Below are 27,877 nucleotides of genomic sequence, written 5' to 3' on the forward strand. Positions count from 1 at the left end.
CCTAGAAACTTGTGGAAACTTCAGATTGTCCAAAACGCAGCGACAAGGTAGACTACTGGCTGGAGTAGGCTTTAGAAAACATTTGTGTTCTGGAACAGCCTTTTGGTTGGGGAGGCCATTTTGAGGTGCTCACATGAGCGCTTAAACTTAGGCCTAAATGAATTAGGCCCCAAATACCAACCAGTTTTCGCCTGGCTGAAGTCAGACCCTCCCAAGTGTCCCTATTTTCCGGGTACAGTCCTGGATTTACAGAAGCAGCCCTAATTTCTGATTTGATCCCAGAATGTCCTGCTTTTCCATTGGACGTCCCTATTTTCATCAGAGAAATGTTGGAGGGTATGGATTTTTGGGACCCCTAAGCCAAGGAAATAAATGGCTATACAAACTTTAGAAGACATCTGAAGGCAGCCTTGTATTGGGAAGTTTTTTTAAATGTTTAATTATGTTTTTATATATGCTGAGAGCCACCCAGAGCGATTGGGGTAACCCAGTCAGGTGGGCAGGGTATAAATTCTTTAAAAATTATTTTCATGAGAGAAATGTTGGAGGATATGTGAAGTAGGCCATCTGTCCTGTATAATACAGGATTGCCCCATATTTCAGTGTAGAATTCTACATTCTGTATTGATACAGTTTTGTCTTGTATTTCAGGTCTCTTTCTCTCTCTCTGTTTGTTTGTGTGTGTGTGTGTGTGTGTGTGTGTGTGTGTTTGCCAAGTTAGGGAACCTTTCCACATGCATGTGTTTGACAGAGTGTGTGAAACGTCATGTATTTCAAGTTCTGGGTAGCCAAGCACAGACAGATTTACAGATTCATGTGTATGTGTGTGCGTGTGACAAATTCCAGAGAGGCCATCCTGTTAGGCTACAATAGATTGTAATGGATGGCCTTGGAAGTCACTTCAGCACCAGATGGAAAAAAATGGCCGCCAACTGCCCTGTCCTGTATTTTGCCAGAACAATGGTGGCAACCATACTGAAGTGTGACCTTCAAACTGGGATGTTGCCTCTTGTTTTCTGGGGTTGAAGATGATAGGTAGACTGATAGTCTACTGACAGGCCGTTGGCTTCAAGCTCCACTTTCTGCTGTGAGCTCCAATGGGAAATGCCTTAACTAGCCGTAGAAAACAAAGCCTGAAGCTGATAGATACTAATTTCAAGTGCTTGGGGTCATTTGCACAGGGAAAGTCACAGGGAGCTGGATATCTCACCAATCCTCACCTGAGCATTTCCTTTCTAGGAAATTAAAATGGATTTACCACTATCAGTCCTCCTTCCTGAAGAGTTATGGCCTGCTTTTAGTGCCAAAGGAGACTTCACCTGGCCTGCTTTTACCCCAGTTAGTTGATCAGGACAGACAACAAACCTCTTTTGTGTCTCTGCTTGCCCCTTGCCTGATGGCACACATGATGTGGTTGTGGTTTTGGGGTAATCGCTTTGCATGCCAAATTGGAACCCAGGCCAGGCCTGATTAGGCCTGTGGGCCAGAAGTTCTCCACCTGTGGTATAAAGGCAAGAATCACATTGGTTGCTTTGCCCACTTTCATCTCTGGCCTATTTTTTGTCTGGAGATTTGGAGCACGGTATCCTCAAGCTAGATGCCATGATAATACTATCATGTCAAATTTATAGGATTCCTGTGTTGCAAAGAGTTGGACTTGATAGCCCTTAGAATCCCTTTCAACCCTACAGTTCTATGATTTCATGAGTAAAAATCACAGAAGAGAATTGTATTACAAAGACACAGTGCAATGTCATCAATTTTGCCTTTGATACTTCCAACCAGGCTTGCTTTATAACTATAACCCATATTATAGGAGTCAATATGAATCTGAATATTCAGCATTTATCCAGTAGCTAATCGCAGAAAGTCACATGGCTTGTAAAGTATGGGAAAGAATGCCCTAACTTGGAGGAGAAAAGGCTGAAACTACCTGACTGGTTATCTTTCATAAATTAGTCAAAAGGTTGGCTCACTCATTTGCTTATAGTTCAAAGCCATTTGCTATAGAACTCCCTTTCCTCCAGGAATGCACAAGCAATGTTAGGGTGTCACAGAACTTGCCGGTCAGTAATCACACAGTCCAAAGTTGGAGTTAACACTTTATTAGCAAAAACACAATCCCCACAGACTTGGCTGAGTGTCAGGCCTAATGAGCACACCAGGCCTAATGAGCACACTCTGTGAGTCTTCCTCCAGGAGATCAGTTGCAGTGACTAAAGATCCTTGCTCCCCACAACTGCCTATATCTGCTCCTCTCCAGGGCTTTCCCCAAGCAATCAGAGACTGCACCTGTATTCAGCCAAGCTCTCCCCCGCCCTTTTCATGCCACTCCTGGTTCTGGGAGACAAGAGCGGAGCTTGTCGCAGCAGGAGGGAGGGTACCTGTGCCTCTTCACTAGCCTGACTCGTCTCTGCCTCTTGACCTCCCACTCGCCAGTTTCAGCTTCTGATTCTTGACTTCTCTCTGCCACAGACTCTCCCAGCTCACGAAGCCTTGTTACCTCTATAAGCTTCCGACACCTCCTCTTCCTGGTCTTCTCCCTCTGACCACTCGTCTTCATCCCACCACCACTCCCTGGGCTCTGAGTCTTCCTCCCTTGATGGTCCCCAAGCTGGTTCCTCCCACCATTCCTCTGCATCCAGCCAGTCCATGACATAGGGCAGGCCCGCCAGATGTTTTGGACTACAGTTCCCATCATCCCTAGATAACAGGACCAGTGGTCAGGGATGATGGGAATTGTAGACCCAAACATCTGGAGGGCCGGAGTTTGCCTATGCCTGACATAGGGCCAACCCAGGCCCTGGACAGCCCTCCCCAGTTTAAGGCAACAGGATATATATGAAGGCACCACTGTTGGGAACCCGGCATGAGACCAACCTAGAATGGTGCTGTCCCCCCATCCAATTCCAGGGTCCACCCACTGCCATTCATTTAGGTTTCCTTGGCAACAACAGAAGGGGTGTTAGCTTTGGTAGTTGGGTTTTTTAATATTTCTTTAGCTATGCCGTAATAAGCTTTATGTGTCTGTTCGATTAGACGTATATGTGCCTTGTTATGTTTACGGTTACTGTGCATTAATAAATTGGTAATCCTCACCCATAAATGTGCTTATTTCCTTCAGACCCGTAAAAAGCAGTGCCCTTGTTAAAACCACCTGCGGAACAGATGCCCAACAGTTCCTCTGTAACATCTGGGGGTGATCATGCAGGTCCTAGATGATCCTGGTTTGGGTTATTGTTATTCGTTATCATTAAAATTGTTACCCACCCTATACCCACAGGTTCCATTCACAGGAATAGGATGGCCCCCCCCCAGAAACACATCTCAGGAAACAAAGGGCAAGAGGTATGTTTTCGGCATTCACCAAAAAGATGTGTAATGAAGGTGTCGGGTGGGTTTTAATAGTTAAAGGTAAAGTTAAAGGGACCTCTAACCATTAGGTCCAGTTGTGGCCGACTCTGGGGTTGCGGCACTCATCTCGCTTTGTTGGCCGAGGGAGCCGGTGTACAGCTTCTGGGTCATGTGGCCAGCATGACTAAGCCGCTTCTGGCAAACCAGAGCAGTGCACGGAAACGCTGTTTACCTTCCCGCTGGAGCGGTACCTATTTATCTACTTGCACTTTGAGGTGCTTTCGAACTGCTAGGTTGGCAGGAGCAGGGACCGAGCAACGGGAGCTCACCCCGTCGTGGGGATTCGAACCGCCGACCTTCTGATTGGCAAGTCCTAGGCTCTGTGGTTTAACCTACAGCGCCACCCGCGTCCCCTTGGGTTTTAATAGTTAGGAGAGGGTATATGAATTGCAGTTTCTCCCTCCAAGCTCCCACATGCGTGGAAGCATGACTAAAGCTGGTTATACTACTTACAGTGCAACCAGCATAGCTTATGGCTCTTTGCTTCAAGAGCGGCTGTGGCACATATTTTATGTGAAAGGCTGTACACCTGGTGTGGGGGAGCTTTGGCCCTCTAGATATCAGATATCATTGGACCACAGCTTCCATCAACCCTGGCCATGCTGGCTGGGGCCGATAGTAGTTGTATTTCGGCAACATCTGGAGGGCCATTGGTTCCCCATACCTAGTATTATTACCTGGTATTATACATAGGAAGTGGCTTTAAATGTGACCAGCTGTGCATGGAAAACTTGTACAGCTAAGGACTTCCCAGTGGTCTGTGTCTCTGCTGAAACTGAGTGAGGGGTGAGATAAAAGAGCCTTGACTTCTGCAGGAGAAAGCACCTGAGATGTGTAATAAGAGCAGTGGCGTAGCGTGGGGGGTGCAGGGGGGGCCGGCGGCACCGGGCGCAACATCTGGGGGTTAGGGTTAGGGGGCGCAAATCCACGGGTTAGGGGGCGCAAATTACTTGCCTTGCCCCGGGTGCTGACAACCCACGCTACGCCACTGAATAAGAGGACATCAGACCGGAAATGCAGAATGGCATAGGACTGAGCCCCTGAGATGCTGATTGACTGTCAAACCTAGAAAGCTATATATTCGGCTAAAACAACATTGGGAATCTTATTCCCTTTGTGGGTGCACCATTCATCAACCTCAGAAAAATAAGAGCAAAGAGATTCAGTTAATAGCTGTATTCCTTTATAGTTTGCTCTTTCAAGAAACACTTGTTCTTACTTTCTGTGCAAGATTTCCCTCTAGCTTCCACTTCTTGCTTTGGGATGTGTATATCTGCCACAGTACCCCCCCCCATTATTGTTATTTTAATTGCCTGCAAATTCTCTGTCCACCTCTAGATGGTGTATTGTATTCATTGTATTTTTTCGATCTGGGCTTTTATTACATAACCATCTGGAAGGTTTAGTAGTACATACCCAAAGGTAGTCTGGAGAGGGGACTTTTAGGAAGAAGGACAACAGACTTTTGAACATATTTCATCTGTAGTAAAGAGAGGCATAACATTAACTTGGTGCAAATGAATGAACAACAATTAGCTTCAGGGTTCATATTTGCAGTGAGGTTTTTAGGTTTAGGACATGAATTAGAATTTTCTTTCTCCTTTGAATAGATATTATTTTAAAAAATAAGTATGATAAATTCTCTCTCTCTCTCTCTCTATATATATATATATATCCCACCCTTCCTCCCAAAGGAGCCCATAGCAGCAAACAACAAGTGATAGAACAACAAAAACATATTTAAACATCTTTAAAACTTCCTTAGATTGTATCCAGCAGTATATGTGGTCACCGGTTTATTCTTGTGTCTTATTACACCAGTATAGTTTTCAATGAACAATCAGGTTGTCTACCTTCTCTTACTCAGCTTAAAGCATTTATCCATTTTACTATATGAGCCAGCTCCCACACTCTTATTCTGCAGTCTTCCAAGATAGGGATAAGCATCCCCCTCCCCCAATACAGTTCATTTCTACACAAGCAGCATTTAATGGTTGTATTATCGATTCCATATCTGCTGGTGAAACTAAACCTTAACATATCCAGATAAAATTATAAGTGGTTGTGCCAGGAACTCGTAGCCCATTGTAAGTTTAAGTTCATGTTTAGTATTCCAAAATATAATTGTTTTGAGATATGATCAAGAAATTTGAAGCGTGTAAGCACTGGATGCTTTGCAGCTCCATCACATGTTAATTCTACCATTCTGCCATATGACTAAATTGTGTTGTTTTTTTTAAATAAAAAGAAATTCTTTTAAATTTGTGAGCCAAGTCTCCAGTGGGACATGTTGCTGTTTCCATTTCCCTACCGCTTCTGGAATGTTCTCTCTCAGTTCTTTGTCCCATTTACATTGATATGATTTTTTTATGTTGTAAACTGCCCTGAAATCTAAGGGTATAGGGGTGGTAAAAAAAATTAATAATAGTAATAATAATAATAATAATAATAATAGGGCAAGCCCATACTCATAATTATCTACTATGTATTTTGGAAAGTTGTTTGTGCACAATGCATTTGGATATTTCAACCATGTTTTGTGGGATGGTTCTTGAAATCAAGAAGCAGGTTTTTATCTATGTTTGGATACAATTGGGTGCCATTTTGAATCAAGATGGGGGACGACTGAATCTTTCAAAATTGCATTGATTTTAAATACTGGTGTCAAAGCACTGGGGTTTTTTTTAATGAGTTCCGAAGCAATTCTAGATATCAGGCTGATAATGCTATATATTTTACTAAGAAGCTTCTTTTTTTTTAATCATTAAGATTTCAAATTCTGTTATATTTCTGAATGGATCTTATTTCCACAGTTAATGATATGCCTAATAATGAAACATAGTTGGTACGGTGTTGTTGCCCCTTTTTATGACTTATTTCTTCCTAAGATTTTAGAATACCTTTCAATACTTATCTTACTTCAGTATTCCTCCTAATCTGCTGATCATCTAATGGCATTTTTTTCTTTTAGTTCCTGATTGTAGCAAGTAGCTATAATCAGAGACAGCCCTGAACTTAAATCTCCTTTTTACCTATTGCAGACATTGATTTTTAGTTCATAGGTTTGTTTTGAATATTTCCGTATCAAACCTGTTGCAGTGCCGCAATACAGTTTCATGTTCCATTAACACATTTTGTTGCTTCGCGAATAACTCTATATCTGGGTGAAACCGACTGCTTCGTAATATTTCTTTGTATGTGGCCACCATTTTTTCCAGTGACAGTTTGACAGTATTTCATGTAATCCTGTGTTTCTTCCTGTCCCAAACAAAGTTTATAAGCAATCCCCCCCAATTAATCTAATGCTTAAGTATTACTCTCATCATCCTTGATTTATTAATCACCATCTAAACCACCATCTCTAGGCAATTTATATTAAAGATACTTAAAAGCAGTTACAAACACAGGAACAGCAAATGCATTTAAAACAAAATTAAAAGCATACAAAGTAGTCAGTTGTGGTAAAGTCTCCTGGAGCCGTGCGTATGCCTTAGAATTTGCTTTCAACATGAGGGGATAACAGCTGAGGAGCCCTTTGCAAAAAAACAAGGACATTTTCCATTAAAAGCCTCTTGCAAAGCTGGATTTAGAGATGGCGGTCCCAGGTGAACAGAACGCTTTCAGCTATCAGCAGTCTTGTTACGTAGACTTAAATATCTTGCTTGCTTGAACAAGGCAACTTCAAAAAAGCCTAGCAGGTGCCATGTGGAATGTTTCGCTGCGGTGTGTAAAATTTCACATTCCTCTACCAGGTTCATGACAGAAGGGCTTACACCGCCCCTTAAGCCTTTCATGTGGGCTTCACAGGGTGTTGCAAAAAGCTTGTGTATGGCTCCCCAATTCTGAATTCTGGGAGAACCGTAAAGATCAAGGCATATTTAAAAGGCTTCAGAATTCTTTATTAACCTGGTACCCTCCAGATGTTTCGGTCCACAACGGTGCCCATCAACTGTAGCCAGTTGAAGGGGTTGCAGTTTTTTAAATACATCAATAACTTTATTGATGTATTTTTTTAAAATAGCACACACCCCTTAGGTGACAGGAAAGATTTAAGGTATACAGTGAAAATACAGCATAAGAATACACAGTTCATTAGTATAACATGTAGAATATGAATTAACTTTGAGTAACCAAAATAGTCTGGATGCCTGCAAAAGTTCAGGCATTGTTTTTCTCATTAATGTAATAAATAAAACAGTTCCAGTCAAAGGTAAATGAGTCTTTAGCTAATCATATTTTGTTGCTCAGTTCCTCTATTAGGGCCAATTTCCAAACTCTGTCAAGCCAGTTCAAGAAGGTTGCCTCTACCAAGTCTTTCCAAAACTGAGTTATAACAAGTCTAGTTTCTAACAATAGGTAACCAATAAGGGATTTAAATAGGATATCTGCATTCTGAACATGAAATATTTTTAGAATTGAATAGGCAGCAGTGTGTGCTTGTGCTAAGTGTTTGGTTGCAATGTGTGTGTGTGTTGCTCACAACAGTTTATTCATTTTGCAACTCTACATATAGAGTGAAAAAGCTTGGCAGCCCTTGATCAAGTACAAACACCTCCAGATGCCAATGGAATAGGTTGGCATATTTATGAATGTTATTTATTTATTTTTACAATTCTATCCCACCTTTCATGGTTCTCCCCCTCCCTGTTTTGTCCTCACAACAACCCTGTGATGTAGGCTAGGTTGAGAGGCAGTGACTGGCCCAAGGCCACCCAATAAGCTTTGTGGCCAAGTGGGGATTTGAACCCTGGTCTCCCAAGGTCATAGTCTAACACCCGAACCACTACACCACATTGGCTCTCCAGCTGCAGTGTGTATGTATGCATATGTCTGTTGCCCACAACAGTTTGCAGTTGCTGATGTTACAGTGACTGGTATAGTGCTGGGCTGGATATAGACACATCAAAAAAGCTTTTCAGTGAAACGTGTTGTAAACTTCATAAAGGGAAATCTCGTTGACGAAAGACAGGACTCCACAGCGCCATCTGGTGTCACAGTTATAATGCATATAAAACGCTTTTGAATATAGCTAAGACCCTGGCAACAGAACCAGGAAATGCAATACAAGCAACATAGCAGGTTGGGGCTTTGCCAGCGCTTGCGCACTGCTCCCCCAGGAGATGCATCAACAGCGCTTTGCCAGCCTTCATATGAAAGGCAGAAACGTCACTGCAAACTAGGGCTGCGTTCACACAACTGTTAATTTCCATGTTGTGTTTGAGCTTTTACATGATGCCCGAGCCACTTCCAGAAAACTAATGGAATATAGTGCATGTTTAGGGCTCATTTCTGTGCTATTTAAAACAAACCAAAAAACCCGTCTGCAATCCCATTAAACCGGATAATTGCAGGAGTAAAGTGACTAAATTTGGGTCAGCAATACAGGTCCTTCCAGCTGTTTACATGGGAAATTAAGAGGGGACAGAAGCCCCACATATGTGGAAAGGGTGGCAGAGTAGAAATGTTGTCCAATAATGTCACTATATCACACCATGCCCGCTAGCGTGAATGAAACTGAGTGCAGAATGCCAGTTGGTGGTCAAAAAAAACCACACGGCAGGTGCTGTAGTGTGAAAGGAATGTTTAAAAATGGGATGGAAGTGCTAGTGTTATAATCAGGAAACTTAATGCAATACAGTTGTATCTTGGATCCTGAATACCTTGCAAAGTTGAACGTTTTGGCTCCCAATCGCCATAAACCCGGACGTGACTGTACCAGTTTGCAAACTATTTTTGGAAGGCGAACATCCGACGCAGCTTCTACAGCTTCCAATTGGCTGCAGGACCTGCCTGCAGCCAATCAGAAGCTGTGCTTCAGTTTCCAAACGTTTTGGAAGTCGAACGGATTTCTGGAACGGATTCTGTTCGGCTTCCAAGGTACAACTGTACAGTGGTGCCCCGCAAGACGAATGCCTCGCAAGACGGAAAACCCGCTAGACGAAAGGGTTTTCCGTTTTGGAGGTGCTTCGCAAAACGAATTTCCTATGGGCTTGCTTCGCAAGACGAAAATGTCTTGCGAGTTCATGCAGGGTTTTTTTCCTCCCCCCCCCCTTTTTCCCAAGCCGCTAAGCCTCTTATCAGCTGATCCTAAGCCGCTTAACAGCTGAGCCGCTAAGCCGCTTATCAGCTGATCCGCTAAGACCCCTAAGCCGCTAATAGCGCTAATCCGCTAAGCCACTAATGGGCTTGCTTCGCAAGACGAAAAAACCGCAAGACGAAGAGACTCGCAGAATGGATTCTTTTCGTCATGCGAGGCACCACTATACAGTGGTGCCTCGCAAGACGAAATTAATTCGTTCCGCAAGTTTTTTCTTCTTGCGAGTTTTTCGTCTTGCGAAGCACGGTTTCCCATAGGAATGCATTGAAAATCAATCAATGAGTTCCTATGGAGACCTTCCGGGGAGAGAGGGGAAGGCGCGTGTCTTCCCCTCTGTCCCCTCTTTTGAAGCAAGGGGCGGAGGGGAGAAGATCGCTTCTCCCTGTTGCCTCCTCTTGCTTCAAAAGGGGTCCGGGGAAACAGGGGAAGGCGCACACGCCTTCCCCTCTGTCCCCGGAGCTTGCGGGCCTGGCAACAGGGAGAAGCGATCTTCTCCCCACCGCCCCTTGCTTCAAAAGAGGTCCGGGGACAGCGGGGAAGACGCGCTGCGCTTTCCCGCTATCCCCGGAGCTTGCAGGGCTGGCAACGGGGAGAAGCGATCTTCTCCCCGCCGCCCCTTGCTTCAAAAGAGGTCCGGGGACAGCGGGGAAGACGCGCTGCACTTTCCCGCTATCCCCGGAGCTTCGTTTTGCGAAGCAAGCCCATTGGGAAATTCGTCTTGCGAGGCAACTCGAAAACGAAAAAAAACTTTCGTCTTGCGAGTTTTTCGTCTCGCGAGGCGTTCGTCTTGCGGGGCACCACTGTATTCCCAAAGTCAGAATGTATCCTGGGTCTTAACTAGGGTGGCCAGCTGAGAAAGAGGACTGCATTATATTTCATCTTTAGTAGAAGAGAGCACTTCAGCAAGTGTAGCTTGGCAGCATTCTCTGTAGTAACTGATTGGACCCCGTAGAAAAACGCTAATTGTTTAAACCAGCAGAATCCTGTTTCCTCAACCCCCATAAAGCTCGAGCAACTCCTCTTTTAACCAAGAGATGGCACTGCTTGGCTGACACAGCCCCTTTCCTAAGTCCCCAATTAAAAAAGGGTAAAGGAGGACTCGGAATTATTTTTAAATGCTTGAAAACACACCTGAATTCTTGCTAGTCACGCACTTGACACCGATGAGTAAGTTTTTCAGGCACAATGTTGAAGAGCACCTTTCAGCCTCCCTGACACTCGTCAGGGGTTGATGTGAAGGTTGCCGATGCAGGATACAAAATGGATGAGAAATAGGGTGGTGTGCAAAGGCAGGAAGGGGGTCTCCTGGAGCCAGCTCTGTCACCAGAGGCACAGGTGTCCTAGGATAGTCTTTCACCAGCCATGGCTGGTTGGACAGCTACCTTGGATTGGGATAGCGTGGCTGCAGTTGTCCCTGCGTTGGTAGCCCTATGGTTGGATAGCTGCAATGCCCTCAATGTGGGGCTACCCTTAAGGTTGGTTTGACGACTGCAGCTGTTGCAGAACACAGTTTCTTGTGGGGGCAAGCTACCACTAGCCTCTAACACCTCGTTGGCAGGATTTGCACTGGCTATCAATCTGCTACCTGGCCAAGTTCAAGGTTTTGGTACAAACATATAAGAACCTATACAGCTCAGGACTTGAGGCACGACCTTATCCCATATACAGTGGTACCTCTGGATACGAACGGGGTCCATTCCAGAGCCCTGTTCACATCCTGAAGTGAATGCAACCCACATCTGCGCGTGCGCAATTCACCGCTTTCGCGCATGCGTGTGATGTCATTTTTACTGTCTGCGCATGCGCGAGCGGCGAAACCTGGAAGTAACGCGTTCCATTACTTCTGGGTCGCCACGGAGCGCAACCTGAAAGCACTCAACCTGAAGCAACTTCAACCCGAGGTATGACTGTACTCCTAGTAGATGGCTGCAGTCTGTGGCAGAGTCTCTCCTGCAAATTCCAAAGTCAGAAGCTGACTCCACAATAACTTGGTGGCTGCCCCTTTCTTCGGAATAGCATTCCTGTTGAGATGGTATATAGACCCTTTCCAGAAACAATTGAAGACATGGTCTCTACTTGGTATCATTTTAATTTTTTTGTGCTGTTACTTTCTGTGTTTTTTTAAGCAATGTTTTTAGCTGCTTTTATTGCATTTCGTGCATCGCCTTGGAACGTGTGTGTGTGTGGCAATGCACTAATAAATAAATACTTTTAAAAAGAGAGGACAGAGACCTTGTGCCTTTTAGTAGTTGTGCAGAAGAGGGGATTTCAGCAAGTCCAGCTTACACAACCAGCTCCAAAACTGGTTGTGGATATAACCTCTCTGACCCCTGGCATGGTTATCCCCCTTCTTCTCCACCTCCCCACTATTTCCTGAAATTCGAAAGGGAGATGATGGACAAGATAGAGCAGGGAGAGTCTCACTTCTTGAAACCCTGGAGAGCTGCTGCCAGCCAGTGTAGACTGTACTGTGCTAGATGGACCAAAGAATCACAGAATCATAGACTTTGTAGAGTTGGAAGGGACAAAAAGGGTCATCTAGTTCAACCCCCACCATGCAGGAAAGTAGGGCTCGAACCCATGATCCTGAAATTAAGAATCTCGTGTTCAACTGACTGAGCTGTCCTGGTCTGACTCAGTGCAAAATAGCTTCCAGTGATCCACATCTCACTATATTATCCTCAAAAATTATTTGAGGATACACATCAACAAAGAGAGAGAGAGAGAGAGAGAGAGAGAGAGAGAGAGAAGAAATGCATTACCAATCAAGAGTGAAAGATTAGACCAAATTTGCACAATATGCATTTTAATGGCATATTTTGATAACATTCAAACCAGCCTTCCACAATCTGGCACCGTCCAGATCTTTTGGACTACATCAGCCACAGCCGAGATGGGAGTAGATGAGGATGTTTTGTACAGGAATTCATTCTTCTATCATTCTTCTAGCATCCCCGGGGGAGGGGGGAGGGGGCGGTACTCAACAAAAGACTTTAAAAATGTGAAAACTGCTAGAGGAAAGCCTGTCCTGAGATAGCTTAGAGCATCAAGTGGGGAAGCATCAACAGCAATGTTGTCTCCCACATAGTCATTGCAAAAGAAAATGCTGCATCACACAGGGCATAGTTAAGCAGTGGAACTTAGTTCCACAGGAAGTAGTGATGGCCACCATATTGGACGCTTTTAAAAGAGGATTATACAAATTCATGGAGGATAAAACTATCAATAGCTACTAGCCATGATGACTATGTTCTGCCTCCACTTTCAGAGGTTGTGTGCCTCTGAATACCAGTTGCCGGAAATCACAGAAGGGAAAAGTCTTCTTGTGCTCTGGTTCTACTTACACTGGGGCATCAGTTGGCTACTGTGAAGACAGGATGTTGGACTCGATGGGCCTTTGGCCTGATTCAGCATCCAGGCTTTCCTTCTGCTCTTACCTTTTCATCTTCATTATCCTAACTGCAGTTGACTCCAGAGTTCCCATAACTTAATCTATAATAATGCCCCCCCTCAATTAAATTGCATTACGCTGCTGCTATCGATATCAATCGGGGCCCATGACATGTGGTTTTTATGTTCATTGCTCATAATGTATCTGCGCTGTTTATTTCCTGACTTGCGCACATAATATCTAGCCCCGGCTCCCAAATTGAAAGGCAAGCCTTCATTATGACGCAAGGCTGTGTTTATCATTTAGAAGTTTGACTTCCACCCTCCCATCCTTCTGGTTGAGTTGAGCATGCTCTGTTCAAAGAGGCTGAGAATTCTGAATTCTTGGGTGCCTGCTCTGAGCTTTTCCTGAAAGGGACACTCTTCCAAATTACTAGAACTTTCTTTTCTGCTGGCCTGATTTCCTGCTTCTCCTGAAACAGTTGCTTCACTAGTAGCAATGTGGTGTTGTGTAGTGGTTTGAGTTTTGGGTGTGGACCAGAGCAGGCATCCACACAGCTGTTTATTCCATTTCCCAGATGTTTCCCTAACTGTTAATTCCTGCATTATATCTGCACTTTCACATGACATAAAAGAATCTTCCAGAAAACAAATGGAATTTAGTGCATGTCTCGTGCTCGTTTCTATTTTATTTGATTCCAGAAAAAAATCCATTTGCAGTCCACTTATCCTGGAAAATTGTGCCCCCAAATAATTCCCTTTTAGGAAATTTTTTTTTCAAACAGTTAATCAAATCATGGGACAATTGCTACAACCAGACCCAAAATTAGCCTATCTTATTTTACTCCTCAGATTAACATAACTACTAAAGAATTTAAAGAAGTTATTAATATAACTACTAAAAACTCCTTCATTTATTAACTACAGCTAGTTTAGTGACTGAGGGGGGAAATGGAAAACTTTAAATGCACATCTTTTTGAAGCCTAGATTTTGCAAGTATGAGACTTTGTGCTTCTGGACAAATTAACCATTTCACAAAAGGAATATCAGTCAGGGGATGGAAGTACTCAAACATTCTATTCAACATGGTATCCTTTTATTGACACCATTGACTCATAGAACATTGTGGAGAGAAACTTTCATTTGATTGCCTTTCTTGGAATAGGAGTCTCCTGACTATGATTAGCACCCTGAGCTCCCAGAATTCTTTGGGGGAAGCCATGACTGTTTAAAGTGGCATCACAGTGCTTCAAATGTATTGCGTGAAGACGACACTTATATTTGCTAATGCAACAAACCGCTTCCTTTGTGAACATTTAGTTAACCCTGTTTTAAAGTCTCTACTGAATGACCATTGCTATCAGTTGCTTTTTGCTGAAGAGTGCTCACTTTCATCCAAGGCACTCCATGGAAATTACAGCCCCTGATGTGCCCACAGCAATCTAAAGCCCATATATCTTTGTTCTTTTCCTGAAAATACACCACATTCTGAGAAGTTCCTGCAATATTACAATGTCCATGTTCTTGCACACTTCTGGAACAACTTGGTCTAACCAGTCAAAACAAAGCAGAAGCCAGCTGGCAACAGGGCTCAAGAGATACTCATGTGTCAAACACTTCCCTTCATCGTCCTTCCTCTCTAATGCAGCTTTCCTGTTCTCCCCTCCTTCACCGAAACAAAAATTTGCAGAATCTTCTCTTCCCGCCCCTTTAGACTTGTAGGTGTTGTGTCTTGCATCTGGAATGCAGCTATTTCCCCCCCCCTACTTAATATGATTTTCCATAAGTTCCCCACCATCACCACAAGATTAATATACAACTGTCCACCCATCACCTTCACTCCTCAAGTTTTCTAAGAAAGAAAGAAAGAAAGAAAGAAAGAAAGAAAGAAAGAAAGAAAGAAAGAAAGAAATGAAGTGATGGACATGAGGAGTTGATAAAGCAGGTGAGCTGCGCACAGGTGGGCTGCATGCAAGCTGCCGGCCAGCCCTGTGGAGCCTCCTTTTATTGACACAAATATGCAAACCAAGCAGATACATTTTGGGCTGTGACCTTCACACATCTTCCGGTCCCAAGATAGTGGGGTGGTACAAAGTTATTTTGGCACCTGTTTCCACCGCATCATTTTCCCCTTGCACAGTGTATGACGATGGAGACAAAAGGTCTCAGAGACAAAGGTTACAGACAGGACACTGCAGACTACTGAGACCGCAAAGGGTTAGACAGAGGCAACGATGTTCAGACAGCTGTGGCTTGTCGGGGGAGGGGGTGTGCCCGCACCGCAAGGTCACGCGTGCAGGCAGACTGTGGCCGCCTGCGGGTGGGGAGTGTGCTCCCTCCGGACCCCACTCCCCACTCCGCGATCATGCCTACAAAGAAAGAAAGATTAAAATGCCATTAAGCACCATTTCTCATTATGTCCTGGGAGACCAAGGTTCATAATTACATTCAGCCATGAAGCTCAGTGGGTGATCTTGGGCCAGTCATTGCCACCAGTCTAAGCTACCTCACGGGCTTTTGGTGGGGATTAAATGAGGAGGGGGAGAATCAGGCATACCACCTTGGGCTTCTTGGAGAAAAAGTTGGTATATAAATGCAATAAATAATGCCCAGCAGCAGCAGCAGCAACAACAACAACAAACAACCTGATACATTGCCACTCAGGTGGGGGAATGATTCCAGGGCTCATTAAATGTGCACACATATTTAAAAGTGAACCAGACAAGGGGACAGGTATTAGGAATTATATCAGAATGGAACATCAGAGTTCTGGAACAATATCCCACTGAATATCGCCAGGGTAGGAAAGGGAGAGAAATTTGGTTCAGTTCACATTATAGCGTGAAATTACCTAATTTGCACTTCCCACAACAATATGTGAACTGAAACACACCTTTCCAAACTGCACTCCTTAAAACAAGAGATTGATATTTCTGCTTGCTGCAGCAAGACTATCCATTGCCCAAACAGCGTTTGGGAATAGACGGAGGGTATAAAAATGTATGAAGATTGCCTATAGCTGAGGAAATAACCCATAATGTAGTGATGCGGAAAGGGAAGGCTGGGTGCCTTTCATGCTATTTGGTGGCTGTTTGTTTATATATTAATGAGAAGTGTTTACAAAATACATATCGGCCACATCACAGCAAATCTAGATGTTGTGACCACGTATACTTGTTGATACTTTAGTCGGAAAAGATGTTCTCGCTGGGGATGGATGTTTCCATACAACCCTGATGGAATAACAGGAGAATCTGAGCATCCTAGAATTGTAGGGTTGGAAGAGACCACATTGGTCTTCTAGTCCAAGCCCCTGCAATGGAGGAATCACAGTTGAAGAATCCCTGACAGATAGCCATCCAACCTCTGTTTAAAAGCCTTCAATGAAGGAGAGTCCACTACCTTCCAAAATAGGCTGTTCCTCTGTCAAATGTTTTGCCGGAATCTCCTTTCTTGTAATTTGAATCTATTGCTTCAGGTCCTATCCTCTAGAGCAGTGATGGCCAAACTTGGCCCTCCAGCTGTTTTGGGACTACAGTTCCCATCATCCCTGACCACTGGTCTGCTAGCTAGGGATGATTGGTGTTGTAGTCCAGAAACAGCTGGAGGGCCAAGTTTGGCCATCACTGCTCTAGAGCAAAGTTTGCTCCATCGTCTATGTAACTCCTTCAGATATTTGAAGATGGTTATCATATCACCTCTCAATATTTTATTCTATAGGCTGAACATAGCTAACTCCCTCAACCATTCCACATAAGGTCATATTGGCCGCCTTCCTCTGCTAACGTTCTAGCTTGTCAATTTCCTTCTTAAACTGTGGTGCCCAGAACTGGCTATGGGACTCCAGGTGGGGTCTAGCCAAGAGGAAATAAATTACTTCCCTTGATCTGGAATCTATATTTCTCTTGATGCGGCCTAGAATTGCACTAGCTTTTTCTTTTTTGCTGCTGCCACCTCACACTGTTGACTCATGTTAAATTTGTGGCCTACTTTTAATGTGTACTGCTGTCAAGCTAGGTCTCCCCTATCCATTTATTTGTACACCTGCTTATCGCTACCTAAGTGCAGAACCTTACATTTGTGCTTCATCCAAATATGTCAAACAATGCCAGGCCCAGGACTGAACCCTGCAGCACCACACTTGTTAATTTATTCCAGGATGATGTGAAACCATTTGGTTGAGCATAGTTTGGGTTCAGCCAGCCAACCAGCTACAAATCCACCTCATGTTAACATGGTCTAGTCCACATTTTACCAGCTTCCCTCCATGGATTTGTCTAACCCTCTTTTGAAGCTGTGAGTGGCAACAGCTGAACACGAGAACTCCCAAATAAAAGTGGTGTGAGGCAAAATGGCAGTATGAGCTAAATCTGCCCTGGCTTATCCACACATGCAAGTCATCCCTTGATGTTGCAGCCATCAAGCGACGCACATGCAGATCAGCTGCATGTTACTAACCAACTGCTCTTCTTGAGGCACCAGATCAAGCGAGGCTACAGAATTTATTCCCTGGAAAGCCATCAAAAGGGCGTCCAGAAGGAAAAGAGTCCAGTGACAGCATGGGCCTTGGCTCAGGGCGTTGATGAGAAACTATAAACCATAAATACGTTCTCTCTCTTTTTCTCTCCCTCCCTCTCGTTCAACAGCACACAAATTACTTGTCATTGTGGCAAAACAAACAAGGCTTCATTATCATTAACATTTGGATGGTGGTAAACAAGTTTATTTATGCTTGAGCTCTGCTAAAGAAACAGGTCCCAGTGAGAAAGAGGAGCTCCTAGTAGGTGGCCTGGATGGTTTTTTTTAATATATATTTTGGGTTGTTCCCACCCCCCCTTCTCTTCCCATTGAGAAACGGCTTTTACAAAATCCCTCTGAACTCGGAGAGACAGTCTGCTATTCAAGCTGGCCCCGGGTTAATGAAAGTACGGGGTGTGCTTGTTAAAAGGAAGGACTCGGACACTAGCAGCCATGGGTGGTCACGTTTTTATGGGATGATATGTATCTTTTGCCCTTTCCACTGTTTTTGCCTTTAACTCTTACATCCCAGCTGCTCACCTTGGGGGACCTAAGACAGTAACCAATACCAAGTAATGGAACAATCATGGACATGATCTCAACAGGTTATCTAATCCAGCTCCCTGACAATGCATGAAATCCACTGCTGCAGCATACTTGATCCAACCTCTGCTTAAAAACTTCTGGTGAAGAAGAATGCACCACCTTCCAGGCAACTGGTGTTCAGAAGCATCTCTGCCTCTGACTGTGGAGCCAGAGCATAGCCATCATGGCTGGTAGCTATTGGTAGCCTTTTCGTTGATGAATTTGTCCAACCCTTTTTTAAAGCTATCCATCATGCCTCTCGTGGGAGCAAGTTCCCCAGTTTTAACTATGCACTGCATGAACAAGTACTTTATTTTATCTGTCCTGAATGTTCCACCATTCAGCCTCATGGGATGGCCATGAGTTCTAGTGCTATGACAGGTGGAGAAAAAGTTTTCTCTATCTTCTCCAGTTTATGAGTAAGGGACAAACACCATTCCCATGCCACTTACTCTGTGCTATGCTTTAGTTTATATACCTCTGTCACATCCCCCTTCTAGAGCTTGCTTTTCCCATAGATTAAAAAGTCCCAAACGCTGCGACCTTTCCTCACCGGGGAGTTGCTCCGTCCCCTTGATCATTTTGGTTGCCCATTTCTGAACCTTTTCCAGTTCTACAGTATTGTTTTTGAAGTCAGGTGACCAAAACTACAATGACCCTGAACCATACACAGTATGGGCGTGCCATAGATTTGTATTAACAACATTATGTTATTGATTTCCTAATGTTTGGTCTAAATCCTTCATCTTGTAATTTGCATCTCGTCCAATGGGGCAACAGAAAACCAACTTTGTTGTTGTTTAGTCGTTTAGTCGTGTCCGACTCTTCGTGGCCCCATGGACCAGAGGGCGCCAAGCACTCCTGTCTTCCACTGCCTCCCGCAGTTTGGTCAAACTCATGCTGGTAGCTTTGAGAACACTATCCAACCATCTCGTCCTCTGTCGTCCCCTTCTCCTTGTGCCCTCCATCTTTCCCAACATCAGGGTATTTCCCAGGGAGTCTTCTCTTCTCATGAGGTGGCCAAAGTATCAGAGTCTCAGCTTCAGGATCTGTCCTTCCAGTGACCACTCAGGGCTGATTTCCTTCAGAATGGATAGGTTTGATCTTCTTGCAGTCCATGGGACTCTCAAGAGTCTCCTCCAGCACCATAATTCAAAAGCATCAATTCTTCGGCGATCAGCCTTCTTTATCATTTACAGGACAGTCTTTCGATATATGGATATATCTATCCTCTCACCTCATAATTGTCTCTTCTGCAGCTAAAACATACCCAAACTCTGTAAAATGAAGAAACTGTCAGGGGAAGTCCAATCTTCTTGAACACATGATGAGTGTTTTGAAGGGGTGGGGGATATTTGGAGTCAAACCCTGACTTTCAATACCAGTACTGGACTACAGGTGTTTGCAGATGGGAGCTTAATATTTCAAACAGGTTTTCACACATTGTTTGCCACTCAAGAGCTTCGATCTGCAGAACTGGCACCGTTACAGGGGCCACATAATACTTGTTCCACATTGGTAAGAAATCTGTCTTTTAGTGTGGCAGCACCCACACTTGGGGAACACCCTGCCTATTGACATTAGGCACGTGCCTTCACTGTACTCTTTTTGGCACCTGCTAAAAACATTTTTTAGGAAACTTATCTTTTCATCTGGTTTTTAACATCGTCGATTAAGGAAAAATCAAAAGTGGAAATGTGAAAGTGGGTCCCATGTTGTAACTTGGGAGTCAGAGGTGGCTCTTGGGTCTGAGTAAGCAGGTGACAAAGTAGACCTTCACCTGAGATCCCCAAGAGTAGCTGCCAGTCAGAGCGGGCAATACTGGGTTAGATAAGCTAACCGCTTCCTATATTTCTGTGATCAACACAGAGAGATTCCCAGCCATGAGCTGATAATCTGGAGCTGTTCATCAGCAATCTTCCTGGCAAAGAAGCCCTGAATCAGCACTGTAAAATAGCCACTCAGGGTGGCTAGGTGAAGGGATCTGGGTGCTCTAGAATGGTGTGTGTGTGTGTGTGTGTGTGTGTGTGTGTGTGTGTGTGTGGTTTTTCCACCTCAGGGGCCACATTCCCTTGTGGGCAACTTTGTGGGGGCCACACACCAGTGGCAGACATGGCCGAAAACAAAAGTGGTCAGGTTGTAAATGATGCTTTTACAAAGTAGGCTGTACACTCCAACCAGGCAAGAGGCATCCTAGGGGTCCAATGACACGTTCCGGCCTGTTGACAATACTCAAGGAGCAGGGAAGCAATGCAAGCGAGGGCATGGTCTGAGGAAAGGAAGTGTTGCCCCAGGAGAGTCCTGAGAGCTAGAAAAAGAAGACTGGACAGCCATGTTTGACCCCAGGCCTGAGGTTCCCCACCTCTGCCCCAGAGGCAAAATTGTGTATGGTTTGAAAGGCCCTGCTTAAAAAACTGAAAATCCGTCCCTACCCATCCTTAACGTTCCTAGTGTAGGCAAAAGATGAAGGAGCTGCTCTTGAACGAGGCTGGCTGCTGAAGGTAGGCGTGAGAGAATGACAGAGTTCTCATCTCACCTCTGCCACGGTGTTTTCACCACCCCCTATGGCCTCGGGCAAGTTTCCTCACCTCACTTTGGAACACCGTTTCTCCCTTTGGTGACACAGATATAATAATAGCAGCACAGGGCGGTGTTGCAAGCATTCATTACAGAAGGGGGGGGGAGTTTTGTTTATTGCCTTGGAGATGGAAAGTGCTGTTGGAAGTCTTGTTTATTATCTTTCCGAAGCTGCCAAGCTGGTCCGGCAACCTAGCATCAATGGGGGGGGGGAGCTGTGTTTGTATGAAGTGGGGAGGTTGTCCTGTGACTTGCAAGAGATAATTATGGTGTCTCCTGCACCATTCTGTGCTTAGGGCTGCAAAAGAACCAAACTCCAGTTCCAGAAGGTTTTATAGCAGTTTTGGGGAACCCTTCCTCCTCTGGATATTGCTGGACTACAATTCCCATCATCACTGACCATTGGCCATGGAGCATGGGACTGATGGGCATTGTAGTTCAACAACATCTGGAAGGCCAAAGGTCTCCCAGGCCTGGTTAACAGGATGCTGGACTGACCCAAGATATTTTGCTGCCCGATGTGATGCTGCCAGACTGACAGTTGAATCTTATTTCCATTTTGGCAAGGCCAGTGAGGGGTGTGGCCTGGAGAGAGGGGGTGTGGCTGAATAGCAGGTATAGCCTGGAGCCTGATGGAGAGATCTAGAGAGCCACACTTAGGCTCCGTGCCTGAGACTCCGCAACCTTCTTCAAGCAGCTACAGCCACATCAGCCCTATTCACAAACTCACAGCTTTTGGAATCACTCAGAGCCTGCCTGAAATATTTTGATGCATGAGGCTGGGTAGGCATTCCCAGGGGCTGGGATTCCAGTGGTCTACATAGCTTTTTTACTCTGCTTTTCATTAGCAAGAACAGAAACAAATAATGCAAACCAAGGGAAGATAGAGTAATTATTTAATTGTTTATTTACGGTATTTAATTTCTTAGATTTATATACCTCCCTTCATCATAAGATCTCAGGGAGGTCCACAGAGTAAAATACAAGATAAAAACATGAACCTAAGTAAAACAAAACAGCAAAACAATAAGGGTACTTGGCATCACCTTGATACAGAATTTGGATTTATGTGTAAAGCAAATCAACTCTCTGCTGTAAAATCCATGTAGGTGAAACCAGTCCAGAGGACAAGAATTTATCCTCTCAGTGTGACCCATTTTGTTTTTCGGGTTGAGGAGCTGTCAGTGTCAATATGCACTGGCTGTTAAGGAGTCACGAACCATTTTGTAAGCACAGTGATTTCTGGGTGCTTGGAGATGTTGGCCAAAGGACGTGTCTTCCTTGAGAACTTTACAAGACTCTCCCTTTGGACCTCTCTTGGCAAGAGAAGTGCTTTCTTCCCAAGGTGACACCATTTGACCGGCGCTTCTCACTCTCCTTACACAGCAACGAATGAAAGCAAGGCTGGCCTCAGATGCCCACCATCCTGCGCCCGTCTTCTTTGTTGTTATTACTAGCTCCAAAGTATTAGGGCCTCTCAGATGTCACTTGGAGGTGACTAAGAGTCAAATCTGATTAAAAACATCTGACCTTGCTGCCAAGTCAATGGTGTAAACTTAGTAGGCTGTCATATGTCAAGTCATGTGAGCCAATTAAAAGAGCCCTATCCTTTCACTCAAAAGATTCAGTTTATATTGTATAATCCAGTGCAAAGGGCATCTATTACATGCCCACTACAAAGTTTCTCTTTGAACTTTTCCTAGCGTCAAGAAGTCTTCAGTATTAAAGAAGACTGTGTTTGGACAACAAAGGGATACCTACTAGATCAGTCCCGCAAACCTCAGAGTTGGAAGGTCAAATAACGTAGATGCATGGGGCATGAGATGGTTGAACAGGTGTCCATTCAGAAATTTGACTGTATTAAGCCAGGGCATAATAGAGATTGGGGTTTCTTTGCACACCAGTCCACAACTAAAGAACATAAGAACGTAAGGAGAGTCTGCTGAATCAGGCCAATGGCACATTGGCTCCAGTATCCAAATATTGCAGTGGCCAACCAGATGTCTGTGGGAAACCCTCAAGCAGGAATGGTGCACAAGAGCAACTCTCCCCTCCTGTGGCTTCCAGCAACTGGTATTCAGAAGCAAGGCAGAGCACAGCCATTGTGGCTGGTAGCCATTAACTGCCTTCTCTTCCATGAATTTGTCTAATCCTCTTTTAAAACCACCCAAGCTGGTGCCTCTTGTGGGAGGAAGTTCCACAGTTTAACTTCGTGCTGCGCGAAGAAGGACCTTATTTTATCTGTCCCGAATCCCGCAACATTCAGCTTTAATGCATCTCCACAAGTTCTAGTGTTATGAGGGAGAAAAACTTTTCTGTGTCCACTTTCTCCATGTTGTGTATCATTGTACAAACTGGTGTTCAGCTGGTCCAACAGTGGAAGCAGGAATGCAGCCATCATGATTAGAAATTATTGATACTAGCAGTTTGGTTTTCAATTCCTTTCCCAATAATCTCCCTAGCGTGGAATTTACCTTTCTCGCAGCTGTCTCACACACTGAGTTGACATCTTCATCAAGCTATCCGCTGTGATCCCAAGGACCCATTCCTGGTCAGTTACTCCTAGTACAGACCCTATTAGCATATATGCGAATTTAGGATTCACAACAGGCATCGCTTTACACTTGTTTACATTGAATCACATTTGTAATACTGGCTGCTTAGGCGTGCAGTTAAACAGACTTGAAGGCATCCAAATCTTCTGTAAGCATTAGCATTAGCATTTAATAGACCCAGAAGAACTGAACGTACACTCAAAGAGCAAGAACTGAACGTACACTCGAGCTTGTGCAAGAGCATAAGCAACCTGGCTAATTAAATACTTTTGCCTGTGCTTGCAAGTGTTGCCTACAGTTCTCTGTAAAGCAACAGTACACCACATCATTTGCCATTTTACTTCCCATTCATCCAACTTGGACAGATAATTTTGGAGCTCCTCATAATCCCCTTTCGCTTCAACTTCCTTGAAGAACTGGGTCCGACTCAGTATAATAAAGCTTCCTGTGTTCCTAGCTTGGCTGATTGGCACCTAAGATGCTTCTCTCATTTTTATCTGTAGACACGGCAGAAAATCAATGCAAACAGTGGGAGAACATTTTGTAAGCACAGAGTTTATTTGAGAAGAAAGGAAGTTCTCAGACTGATAATCAAGACACATGACTTCCTCACCCCCTGTTTCTGTTTTTTTAAGGAAGCTAAATTACAGCTGTGGTATCAGCAGAAAACTTGGCTACCTCACTGCTCACCCCTAACTATATATCATTTATGAGCAACCACAATTATTAAAAAGCACAGGTCGTGACACTGGTTCGTGAAGAAATCCACTTTCTATATCTCTCCATTGGGAGAACTGTCCATTTATTCCTGCTCTTTGCTTCTTGCTGTTTAACTAGTTACCAGTTCACACCTTGTTTTATAGAATAGGCTAGGACAGCACCTTGCCAACAAAGGTCCATATAGTTAAAGCTATGGTTTTCCCAGTAGTGGTGTATGGAAGTGAGAGCTGGACCATAAAGAAGGCTGATCGCCGAAGAATTGATGCCTTTGGATTATGGTGTTGGAGGAGACTCTTGAGAGTCCCATGGACAGCAAGAAGATCAAACCTCTCCATTCTTAAGGAAATCAGCCCTGAGTGCTCACTGGAAGAACAGATCCTGAAGCTGAGGCCACCTCATGAGAAGGGAAGACTCCCTGGAAAAGACCCTGATGTTGGGAAAGACTGAGGGCACAAGGAGAAGGGGACGACAGAGGACGAGATGGTTGGATAGTGTTCTTGAAGCTACCAGCATGAGTTTGACCAAACTGCGGGAGGCAGTGGAAGACAGGAGTGCCTGGCGTGCTCTGGTCCATGGGGTCACAAAGTCGGACACGACTAAATGACTAAACAACAACAACAACAGGACAGCACCTTTGGTGGGTAGGGATGAGTGAATATGTCTATTTCAGTCAGAATATGTCAGTTTCTCTTTTTTCCAAGTTCAAGTTCAATTCTCTACATTTCCACAACAGTTTGCAATTTTAAAAAATCATCACAAACATTACTCAGCATTTTAGTGCAAAGTTCTCCTAATGTACACATTTTGTATGCATTTTTACCTAAGAAACCATTTTTACATGTACACTTTACCCTAGCAGATTCATTTTTGTGCACATTACTTTGCTGTGTATGGCTGTGCTCTTTTATCTCTGGTCGGGGACAGAGGGTGGCGCTAGGGAGGGAGATGTCGTTGCGCCATTCCTTGGTGTGTGGAGTGCTGCAAGGCGCAATCCTCTCCCCAATGCTTTTTAACATCTTTATGCGCCCCCTTGCCCAGATTGTCCAGAGCTTTGGGCTGGGTTGAAAACAAAGACTGGGAGAAAACAAAGACTGCTAAAGTACTTTTAATTCCCTCTGAGGAGAATGAGGTCCGGACCTAACCAAAGCACTTGCTGAAGCTATCCCACAATACAGGCTGAGTCGCTACAAGCTCCAGTTCCTGTCCTTTCAAAATGCTTTAAAAATGCCTTAAGTTCTCTCTCTTTAGCATGCAGGGCAGAGGCGCACATTCTCTACCTTCCCAGGTCAGACTGGTGGTTACAATCATACAGAAATCTGGTGTATGGAGACAGAGCTAAGTATTTATGCAGCCATTTCTCAGTTCCTTGGTCAGCCATTTTTCTAGCTTCACCTCTCCAATGTGTCCACCTTCATTGCTTGGCTATTAGGTCTGAGACATGGATCTCATGAAGTGCTTTTGATCTCAGCGTACACACTTGTCTATATGCCTACCAAAGATGCATGCCGTAAGTCTACAGCTTTCTTGCAAAGTTAAGGCTTATCTTCAAGTCTCTGTTGCCCTTCCCTGTTTAATCTTGGTTTAGGCTAGGATTCCCTGATTTATTGACAGAGACTGAAACCCACAAGAATGCACACACACAAAATATAACCATGGCTAGTAATGCTCCACATCCTTCAGTTGTAACAGGCTTTGCTAAAGAGAAATGCTATGGTTGCGTTAATACAGTATAACTCCCGTTAGCTGGAAAACTTTGCATAGGTTATCTCATCGTATACACCATGATTTTGCCGCAACAAACAAACCAGCTCATCAGTGGCAGAGATAAGCAAACGAAGGAAAATGGGAGTGAGGGGAAACCTACAGCAGCATTATAAAATGCAGATTTGGTTGCAGAAATTCACATGTAAATTTCCATAGTCTTCCCACCCCAAGATCTCTCATGTGTGGATGCTGTTGGATTAAGGGGTATGGAAAACAATAAGGTATGAAACCATCTAATTCAAGGAAGGGGTACTTCTTTTTTTGCCTAGGGGCACAACTTTCCAGGTGTGACAGGTTAGTCATGGGCGGGGCCAGAGACAAAAAAATGGGTGGAGCAATGAATGCAATTCACCTTTGCACAACAGGCTAGTTTCTACACACACTCAACTCCCTGCCAATCCTCCATTCAGGCAAGTAAGTCTCAGAAACACAAGTCGAAGGCACATTCCAGCCAGGCAGAATCCTTAAGGACAGAGTGAACAGGGGACTTGTGAAGAGTGCATATAATTGGCTTAAAATTCATGAAACATCTTAAGATTTCACAGTGCAATGCAGCCCAAGTTAAATGTTTCATTAGCTCAACAGGATGCTTAAAACTCTGCCATTGAAATAAAATAAATTTAAAAACACTTAGATGTATGCATTGTATTCTGAGTTTTCAAAAGCTTCCTCAGACTTCAAAAGCAACAGCTGTAATTTCTGTTTTTAAAAAATGCCACATTGGTGACTGTGTGTGAATTTTCTTTCTGTTCCAGTCCATGCCAGAGGTCAAATATGGCTCCCATATTTGGGAAATGTGGTTCCATCCTGCAAACTATTTAGAATCCAAACTTTTAAAAATAAGCTTCCGGTCCTCAAGACGGTTGGTGTTAATTTAATCATAATGTACAGAATGATCTGGCTTATGTGAATTAATATCTGACTCTGGGTAGAATGGAAGTTGGGGCTGAGGGCCTTCTGATTCTAAAGCAGCCTTTGCCTGGAGCACTCCAAAATTTTTGGACTACAAGTTCCATCAGCACCAGGCAGCAATTTTAAAATGTGTTGTGGAAGAGAGGATTATAGGGTTGTCTTTGTTTCTGATTTTATTATGTATTTTGGGTTTTTTATATTGTGATTTTATGTTGTGAACCTCCCTAAGATCTGTGGTTGCTTGTTTTCCATGAGGTATAATTAATAACTAACCAGGTCATTCCACCTCATCTAAAAACTGCCCATCTCTGTGTTTTTGAGTCTAACAACTGAGATTTGGGTTGCAAGGACGTAGTAACATATTCAGTGACCTCAGCAAAACTCACTGGAGCTCGATTCCTGAGAACTTTGGACACTGACCTTATGGTGATCTGGCATCAGCAATTTTGGGACTTGGCACTCATGGACAAATTAACCAATCAGGTTTGAGCTTGAAGAAAAAAAATCAAAGCATGGAAACAATTTAATGCTGTTTGGTCAAGTTTTATAATTTATTCAGCTACAAAAGGACACGGATATAGACCATAGGACTTCCATGGAAAAACTTTGGCAGGACACATTTGAAAGGCAGATATGATTATGATTATGTAATCATTTTACTGGAACTGATTGAAATACCCTCCTTTATTTTTCCTTTCTATTGTGTTATATCATATTGTTTGATATTTGAAAAATGAATAGAAATGTTGTTTTGAAAGAAAATCCTTGCAGAGTGCAGAGGTCAAACCATCACAATATTATCACCAAATTACAAACGTATCAGGATAGCTATTGCTACATAAGAAAAATAGAAGGAAATGATGGTGTTCAGTTGGCTTGGAGGTCACATAACTCCACACCCTCCAACATTTGTTTGATAAAAATAGGGGTGTCCTAGGGAAAAATGGGAGATTCCAGGATCCAATCAGAAACCGGGACGGCTTCTGTAAATCCAGGGCTCTCCCTGGAAAATAGGGACACTTGGAGGCTCTGAAAGTAGCCTGCTGCACAAAAGTAAAAATTACATCCACTGCTCCACCCACTTTTTCCTCTGGCCCCTGGTCACCACTGGCATGCGGCCCTCAGTAGGTTGTGTAGATGGGAATGCAGGTTTCTGGCTGGAAAAAGGTCCCTCAGCCCTGAACTCTCTTTTGTAAAGGCCCCATTCACGAACAGAGATGTTCCTTGATCATTAATTGTCTCTTTCCAGGCTTCCAAGTGGTGAGGGAAGCCTTAACTCTCTCGTTGTATCCCCCCTTCGTGGGCATGTAGCTGAATGGTGCATGACATAACCACCAATAAATG

At 44.0% G+C, this 27,877-nt stretch overlaps 1 long non-coding RNA gene across 2 annotated transcripts in view; it reads left to right on the top strand.

Moving 5' to 3' along the window:
- The window catches only part of LOC309518596, a 52,236-nt gene that overhangs the window by 3,508 nt on the left and 20,851 nt on the right, over positions 1 to 27,877 (top strand). For both annotated transcript variants that reach the window (XR_014213538.1, XR_014213539.1), the window contains exon 2: positions 3,284 to 3,348. This is a non-coding gene — a long non-coding RNA (uncharacterized lncRNA). The remainder of the gene's footprint in view (positions 1 to 3,283; positions 3,349 to 27,877) is intronic.

The sequence above is a fragment of the Podarcis vaucheri genome, assembly GCF_965113315.1.
Source record: "Podarcis vaucheri genome assembly, chromosome: 14".
Classification (NCBI taxonomy): domain Eukaryota; kingdom Metazoa; phylum Chordata; class Lepidosauria; order Squamata; family Lacertidae; genus Podarcis; species Podarcis vaucheri.